Source organism: Python bivittatus, unplaced genomic scaffold (genome assembly GCF_059951505.1).
Source record: "Python bivittatus isolate LINGU-HERP-01145 unplaced genomic scaffold, Pbiv_v1 ctg000980_np1212, whole genome shotgun sequence".
Classification (NCBI taxonomy): Eukaryota; Metazoa; Chordata; class Lepidosauria; order Squamata; family Pythonidae; genus Python; species Python bivittatus.
The window spans coordinates 22,361,110-22,369,447 of record NW_028277125.1 but is presented as its reverse complement, the minus strand read 5'-3'; positions in this window follow the sequence as shown (position 1 = coordinate 22,369,447).

Sequence of the window (8,338 nt, the reverse complement as noted above, 5' to 3'; positions counted from 1 at the left end):
CTTCATTTTTGTTGTTGTTGTTGTTGCTGTTGTTAACATCTTTGACTTTTGTTTGTTAACCTTAAATCCAGCTAATGCCCCAAATTCTTTTAATTTTCTCATTAGTGTCTCTATCCCTTTCAGGGGATCTTCTAATACCAGCACCAGATCATCTTCAAAATCTCTCAATGTATATGTCTCTTTCTTGAGATTTACTCTGATTATCCCCTTATCTTGTTGTATATCTCTATTTAAAACTTCCAAGACCAAGATAAATAAGAGTGGGGATAGTAGACATCCTTGTCTTGTACCTCTTTGAATCTCACATGGTTTTGTTAAATCCCCATTAATGATAATATGTGCTTTCTGTGATATTTTAACTGATGTTATAAAATTCTCGCTGAAGTTCATATCTTCTAAAACTTTAAACAGGAAAAGCCATTTAAGATTGTCGAAACCTTTCTCTTCATCCAAAAACATCAGGGAAGCTTGTTTTTCATTGTGCTGTTCCAGATATTCTATAATGTCCAGTACTGTTCTAACATTGTCTTTTAATTGTCTCTTAGGCAGAAATCCACACTGATATTCATGAACAAAATCTTGTAAAGTTATTTTTAGTTTATCTGCTAAAATCATTGCAAATAAATTATAGTAATTATTTTGTAATGATATTGGCCTATAATTTTTTGTTAAGTTTAAGTCCTGTCCCTCTTTGAATATTAAAGTAATATTAGCTTCTTTCTAAGACTGTGGCATCCCATCTCCTTGTAAAATAGAATTCATTGTATTTTGAAGTGACTATAAACTTTCATCCTCAAAACATTTATAAGACCCTGGTAAACCATCTGGCCCAGGTGCTTTTCCTAGTTTAATCTTTTTTATAGCTTCTGAAAGTTCCATTATTTTTATATGTCCATTCATTATTTGTCTTTGTGTATCTGTAAGCCATGGTAAGTTTTGAAATTTTAGGTATTCATCTATTCTTTCCAGAGAAATATCCTGTCTTTTATCCAGATTGGAATAATACTGATAAAAAGCGTTTTGTATAGCTGAATTATCTGTTAGAACCGTATTTTCTTCTTGGAGTTTCAATATCATCCTTTTTTCCTCCTCTTTCCTTAACTTATAGGCTAGTGACTTTCTTGGTTTCTTTGCAAATTCAAAATTCCTTTGTTTTACATAGTTCATTTTACTTTCCATTTCGCTTACTGTCAACATAGACAGTAACATTGACATTGTCTTTGTCAGCAATTTTTTTAATTGTTCTTTTCTCTTAATCTCCTGTAAAATAGCTCGTGCTTTTATCGTGCTTTTTTTCAATTCAGTATTATATTGAATAATTTTTTTTTTTTTTTTTTGTCTGCGCTCAGTCATTGCTGACCCTGCAGTGACTGCTTGGACGAGTCCTTGCAGTTTTCAAGGCAATTGTTTTTCGGAAGTGGTTTGCCAGAGCCTCCTTCCTAGAGCAGAGCCCAGCTGGCAAGCGCAGGAGGCGGGATTTCCGTTGCTTCGCGCCCTTTTTGGGGGCGCATGGTTTTTCGCACTTACCAGCAACTGCTCCTGACTCCTTTTTGCAAGGCGCCGCCAGCATTTTTCCTCCCACCAGAGTGAGAGTACCCATTTATCTACTCACGTGAGTTTTCGACCTGTTGGGTTGACAGGAACTGGGGAGGAAACAGGAGCTCACCCTGTTTAACGCGAAGGCTGGACTCGAACCGCTGAAGCATCGACCATTTAAGCTTTACTTGCATCCCAAACTGTTTTTAAATCCATGCCTTTATTTAAATTATTCTCAAAAAACTCTAATAAATTGTTTTTGCAATCTTTCACTATCCGGTCTTTTTGTAATAACATCTCATTTAATCTCCATCTGAAGGTAGTAGGTTTCTTTTTAAGAGTCAAAGTCACTGGGTTATGATCAGAAAAAGGAGGTTTTTGTGAGAAGCTCCCAAGTGGACTGGCTGGGAGGCAATGATTACATCTCTGTTTGAGGCTGAGGAGCAGCCTGTTAAAAGGACACTGAAACCAACCAACATTTCTAATACACCTTTGTATTGCAAATTACTCTTCGCCATAAATAAAAAAAAAGGCTTCTCTTTACAGGAGATAAGTATTCTTCTTGGTATTTTTCATTTTTGTGAGGGACTTTAAAATGTGGAAAGACTTCTAGATTTAAACTAATACTTTAGGACTATTTGCAAAAAGCTGGTGATTAATGTGGCATAAGAAAGTTAATAATAGGGAAAATGGGAGGTTTTAATTTTTAAGTTTTTTTTTTAAGTTTATTATTTCAAGAATCAGCTTTGTTAAAATCATAACTACTTTAATAGAGATCCGTTTTTCCATGAGCAACTCTCATTGTTTAAAGTAAGTGATCAGGCAATTGGCTGGGATTATCAGTCTAGTTTATTTTTAGTTGAGTTTACTTTAAATGGAGACACCTCCTGGCAATTGCCTGTAATTATCCTGCTTTCCCTTTCTCCTTTTTTCTCCCCCCACCTTTTTAGTGGATTTTAGCTACAGTAGAGATATCTGCTGGCAACTGTTTGGAATTACACTTTTAAATTTTAAAATTCTAAAGGACTATTGGATTTTTTTTCTTTTTTCTTTTTTGTTCTCTTTTCTCTTCACAGTGCTACATCTATATTTTGGGGGGATCTTAATGATGGCAACACACAGAACCCGTTTGGAAACTAGAAGAACTTCAATGGAGCAACCAGTAGAAAAGGAAGATAAAGAAAGAGAAGATAAACCAATCTCTACTAATCTGCTTAAATTGATGATTGAGGAAAAGGGAGCTAAATTGACTTAGTCATGAGTTGTTAAACTGGATGCTAAATTTTTGACCTTTTTAAAAAAGATTGAACAAAGAATGGCTAAGATGGATAGTTTTGAAAAACAAGTGATGGTAGATATGAAATACATGTCTGAAGAAATAAAACAAACAATTGTAGGATGAAAATTCTAGAGAATAAATCAGCAGAGATTCAGAATTTGAAAGAGGGATGGATAATTTGGCATTGTTGGAATTAAGAGAGAAAAAGTTTTGTCTGCAGTTTACAGCCATCCCAAAGACTCCAAGTGAACATATTAAAAGAAAGATAATTCAAGCGTTGGCGGATCTCTTAGACTGGGAAGAAGAGACAGGAGAGGAAATTGATAAAGCTGATCAGATTAGTTCACATTTTGCTATAATAAAACATATGCCAAGAGATGCTATTGCTAGGAGGAGTACAAAAGATCACGTTCTGCAACATTTTAAACAGAGATGGGAAGGCCTGGAAAAAAACCCAGAAAAATTGGGAAAAAACAGGGTTTTTTTCCGTTTTTTTTCAAAGCCATTTTTTCCCGGAAAAATTGAAAAGAGAAGTGTGTGGAATATGTTCTTTTCCAATGATAAATAATATATCTATGACATGGTATTCAAACTATATAACATGAAGACCTTAATGAAAGATTTCTGAGACTTTTTGTAAAGTCTTAAATTATTGCAAGTTCTCTCAGCTGAAGACAAGCAAATCCTGGAATAGAATTCAAGTAACACTGTACTTCTCAATGCAGTTCTCAAACAGGAGAAATATGCATTTGTGCCACTAGGGGGCACTGCAGGGAAAAGCCTCCAGTTTAGTTTACTTGTGTACCTCGGACCTCCTACAGTTGAGTAATTGTTGGTATACAGGAGATGATAGTTTCTGTCCTCCTGTCAGGCCTTAACTGACAGGTAAGAGGGTAAATTTGTCTGACAAATTAGTTTCTCTTTTGTAACCCTTAAATGATTCCTATTAATGTTCTCCACCATCACAGCATAATGTTTACCTATAGTCTGGTCAGTAAATTGGTTTTTCTTTTCCTCCTCTCAGTAAAATGGTGAGACCAACATCTAGAGTTTGGAAGCATTTCCACAGTGCAATTTCTGCTGAGAGAAGAGCTGCAATTTGCAAATATTGTGAGAAGAAATATTCTTTTCCAAATGCTACAAGGATGACAAAACACATTCTTGCATGGCAGAGGTGCCCTAAAGACATTAAAAAATACTTTATGGAATTAAATGATGAGGACCAGAATGAAAGTGCAAGTAGCTTTTCCTTCCAAAGTTCTAATTCCAGAAACACTATTTCTGCTGCTTCTGGATCATTACAAACTGTTTCTTCACCAGCAGCATCTTCAAGTAAAGAAGTGTTACAAACCACTGCCTCACAAAAATGCACCATACCTTCATTTATAGATAAAATGACACCTGAAAATCAGGAGAAAATTGATCATGCCCTTGCAAGAGCAATATATGCTTCTGGATCAGCATTGTCAATAACTGAAAATGCATATTGTCAGGAAGCTTTTAAATTATTACGACCATCATATCAAGACATTCCTTGAGCAAGCCTCTTTTGGAGTCAGAATATGAGCGTGTGATGGAATCTCTACAAGGAAAAATCAGTGAAGCTCTATGTCTTGCAGTACATACAGATGGATGGACAAATGTTCGGGGAGAAGGAATCATCAACTTTGTGATAACAACACCTCAACCAGTCTTTTATAGAAGCATTGAAACTGGAGAGAACAGACGTACTGCAGAGTATGTCAGCAGTGAAATATGTGCGGTTTTAGAGAAAATTGAGAGTGGTAAAGTATTTGCTTTGCTGACTGACAATGCAAGTAATATGGAAGCTGCATGGGAAATCATAATGGACAAGTATCCACATATTACTGCAATAGGATGTGCATCTCATGGACTAAACTTACTTCTTAGTGACTTCATGAAATTGGACACCCTTCAAAGGATTTATAGAAGAGCTAAAGAAGTTATCAAATTTCACGCAATTTGTAAAACTACTGCACACTGACCTTTTTTTCAATTTTTCCAAAATTTCCATTTTTTCCAGAAAAAAACAGGGGGGAGAAACGGTTTTTTCTCATGGCTTCAAAATTTCTAGAAATTTTACATCTCTAATTTTAAATCAAGATTGAAAATTAATAACATAGATATAATTATTCTGAAAGAAATCCCTATTAGAAATTTGCATAAAAGAAGAGACTACCCTTTCCTGATGAAGGTATTAAAACAGAAGAAGATTCCATTCCATTGGGAGAAGATGGAAGGTGTAATTTTTACTTTTCAACAGAGAATATTCCGACTGAATATTGTTGAAAAGCTAGAGAATTTTTGGAAAAGTTTAAAGGGGATTTGAAAGAGGTCCAAATGGAAATTACGGAGAAAACTGACCAAGATTTGCGATGGGGGGAGGAGTTGGAGAGGGGCAAAGAGTTAGGCACTACTGGCATGGACTTCTCTAAATTATTTGCCTAAAGAGGAACAAGTGCCTAATGAGGAACATTAATGGGGCTAATTCCCCTCACAAACGCAAAAAGATGCTTCATTATTTGAAAAAACTGAAACAAGGTGTAATTTGTTTGCTAGAGATTCATGTAAGAAACAGAGATATGAAGTACTTAATATGTAAAAATTTAGAAGAATTTATTTCAGCAGGACAAAAAAAAAGACCAAACAAACAAACTAATGGGGTTGTATTATATATCAACTCCCATTTTAAACCACAATTAATACTGACTGATCAACAAGGTAGATTTGTAGAGGTGGAAATTGAACTATGTGGACTTAAAACTCTTTTATTGGGACTTTATGCTCCAAATGAAGATAAAGCAAGTTTTTTTAAAAGACTTACAGAACAATTGATAAATTTTCAATATGAGAATTGGATTTTGATAAGAGATTGGAATGGTGTGGTTTCTCCAGTACTAGACAGAAGATCTGAGAAAAAAATCAAAACTACCCAAGGTAGATTACCAAAGACCATTTTTGATTTGATGGACAACTTAACTTTAGTGGATATCTGGAGAAAAATAATAATTCTAGAGAATATACCTATTTTTCTGAAAGACATAGATCACTTTCAAGAATAGCTATGGACTTCAATAAAATTGGCCAGTAAGACAATTACAGTTGAGATTTTAGGGAAAAAAATAAAGTCTTCAATGTAGAGCAAAATGCCAACTTTTACCTTTGAGATAAATGACAGATAGATAGATAGATAGATAGATAGATAGATAGATAGATAGATAGATAGAAAAATTTTTTTAAAGGAAGATAAAAACTAACACAAACTAATATAAAGTTAGAGCAAGAAAAAAAGAAGAAAGAAATTGAACAGAAAGCTAAAAGTACAAGAAGGGGGAAAAAGAAAAAGAAAAATTGAAAAGAAAGGGAAAAGATACAAAGAAATAGCTTCCAATCTTCTTTACAGCAGTTATAAGTACAATTATAAATTTACCACTTACTGTATGGTTACAACATAGCTCCCTTCTTTCTATAATCTATTCTGTCTAATCCTCAAAACCATAAATCATATGTTCCTTTTTCTGTTTCACGCAAAAAGTCTATAAGGGGTTTCCAGTCAGCAATAAATGCAGGTATTGTCCTTTCTCTGATCAAAGAGATCAATTTAGACATAGCAAGTTCCATCATCTTCACCAACCATTCCTCCATTGTGGGTAGTGCCAAATCTTTCCATTTTTGTGCATAGAATAATATTGCTGTAGATATTATATATAAAAACAAAGTTCCATAACTTTTTTTCCCCAATCCACCAGTCCCAAAAGAAAAAGCTCTGATTTCAATTGTATATTAATCTTTAAAATCCTCTGAATCAGTGTATGTATTTGAATACAGAATTTTCTAGCTTTTTTTACATGTCCATCATTCAAATAATTTTTTTTCTCTTTTAAGGAGCATTTACTCCATTTATATTCCACATTAAAAATTTGTAATCCATATCAAGCCAAACATTTTTAAAAATCGATACCTGTAGCCCCTAATTCAGTATCATCCCTTTTAGTTTCCTGTTGTAGCTGTTGGAGTTTTTGTGTAGTCTCCTCTGATACCTCCATTTGAACCTGCTCCAATTCCTATTTAAAATTTTCTAGAAATTCTCTTGCCTCCTGGACAGAATTCAATCAAAACCTCTGCTGTTTAAAAGTAAAAAATTACACCTTTCAATTTGTCCCATCTAAATGGGATCTTTTTCTGCTCTAATCTCTCAGTTTAAAAAAATATACTCTTTTCTCTTATGTAATATTCTGATAGGAATTTCTTTAAGGACAGTTATGTCTGTATTATCAATCTTCAGTCTTGTATTAAAATGCTGCTACAAATTAGATTGCTAATTTGCTTAGATTGCTCTAAGTCTCAAACAAAATTCCTTCTCTCTTAATTCTAGTAGAGCCAGATTATCTAGCTCTCTTTCCAACTCTGTGTCTATAACTTCCATCTTACTCTCTAGAATTTCCACTTTGTCAGTAATTTTTTACCTCTCCAGACACTTGTTTTACAGAGCTTTCCATCTTAACTTCTTCTTTCATCTCTTTCATCTTGACAAGTCTTTCATCCATTCTTTTTTTCAAACGCTGTCAATTTAGTATCAAGTGCTTCTAATCTGTGGCCCATTTGCTCAAATAATTTCTGAAGCAAATCTGGTGTAATTCCTCTCTCTTCAGGCTACTTAGCTATCCACTCCTCCTCTCTATTCTTGCTGCTTTTCTGTTGGTTACCATTATGATATTATGATCCAAAAATGAAAGTGTCTCAAACAAGGGATAAAGAAAAGGCAAGCTTCCCCCTCCCACCCTTTTTAATATCTTTTGTCTTCCTGTGCTTTTAGTAATTTAATCTCTAATGGCACTCTGTAGTTACAGTCAGCATTAGAGTCAACATCTCCATAGTGTAACTTTTTTTTTATTCCTTTGTAATCCAGAAAAAAATAATAACTCCCCAAGTGGAATCTTATCCTGCTGCTCAGAAAATCCCTCTTTAGCTGTAAATTAATTACATCCAAAGGTGTTTAAAAGATGAGGCTCATGTAAACCTTCTGTCCATATAGACTGCATTACTATTGTGAGCTTGATTGAAATCCTTGGACTCCCAGATGCTCAACTCATGAGCTGAGTGCAAAAACCTCAGTTCCTGCAGTCTACTCATGAGGAGCAGATGTATGGATTACAAGTGCATGATCTCATGATCTCTCCTTTTTCCCAGGAAAGTCTGCCAGTCAGAGTTCACCATCTGGCTGCCAATCTATGCTGCCATGCTCTACCCACTCCTTCAAGGACATCTGCCATGAAGCCTCACCGGAAGTGCCCAACTTTAATCTTTCAAAGAATTAGTCATTCAGAGGGAAAAGACAATTATTTATTTCTTTCTTATTTAAAATATATTGTAAGAATACAGAAGTGCATTAAATCAAAATATATTAAATTAATCAAACCATCAAATTTAATTTTCATAATTTACCAAAGCTAGACAGCCTTCTCTAGAGGCATCATCAAGGACAGGAATCAAAAAAATCAA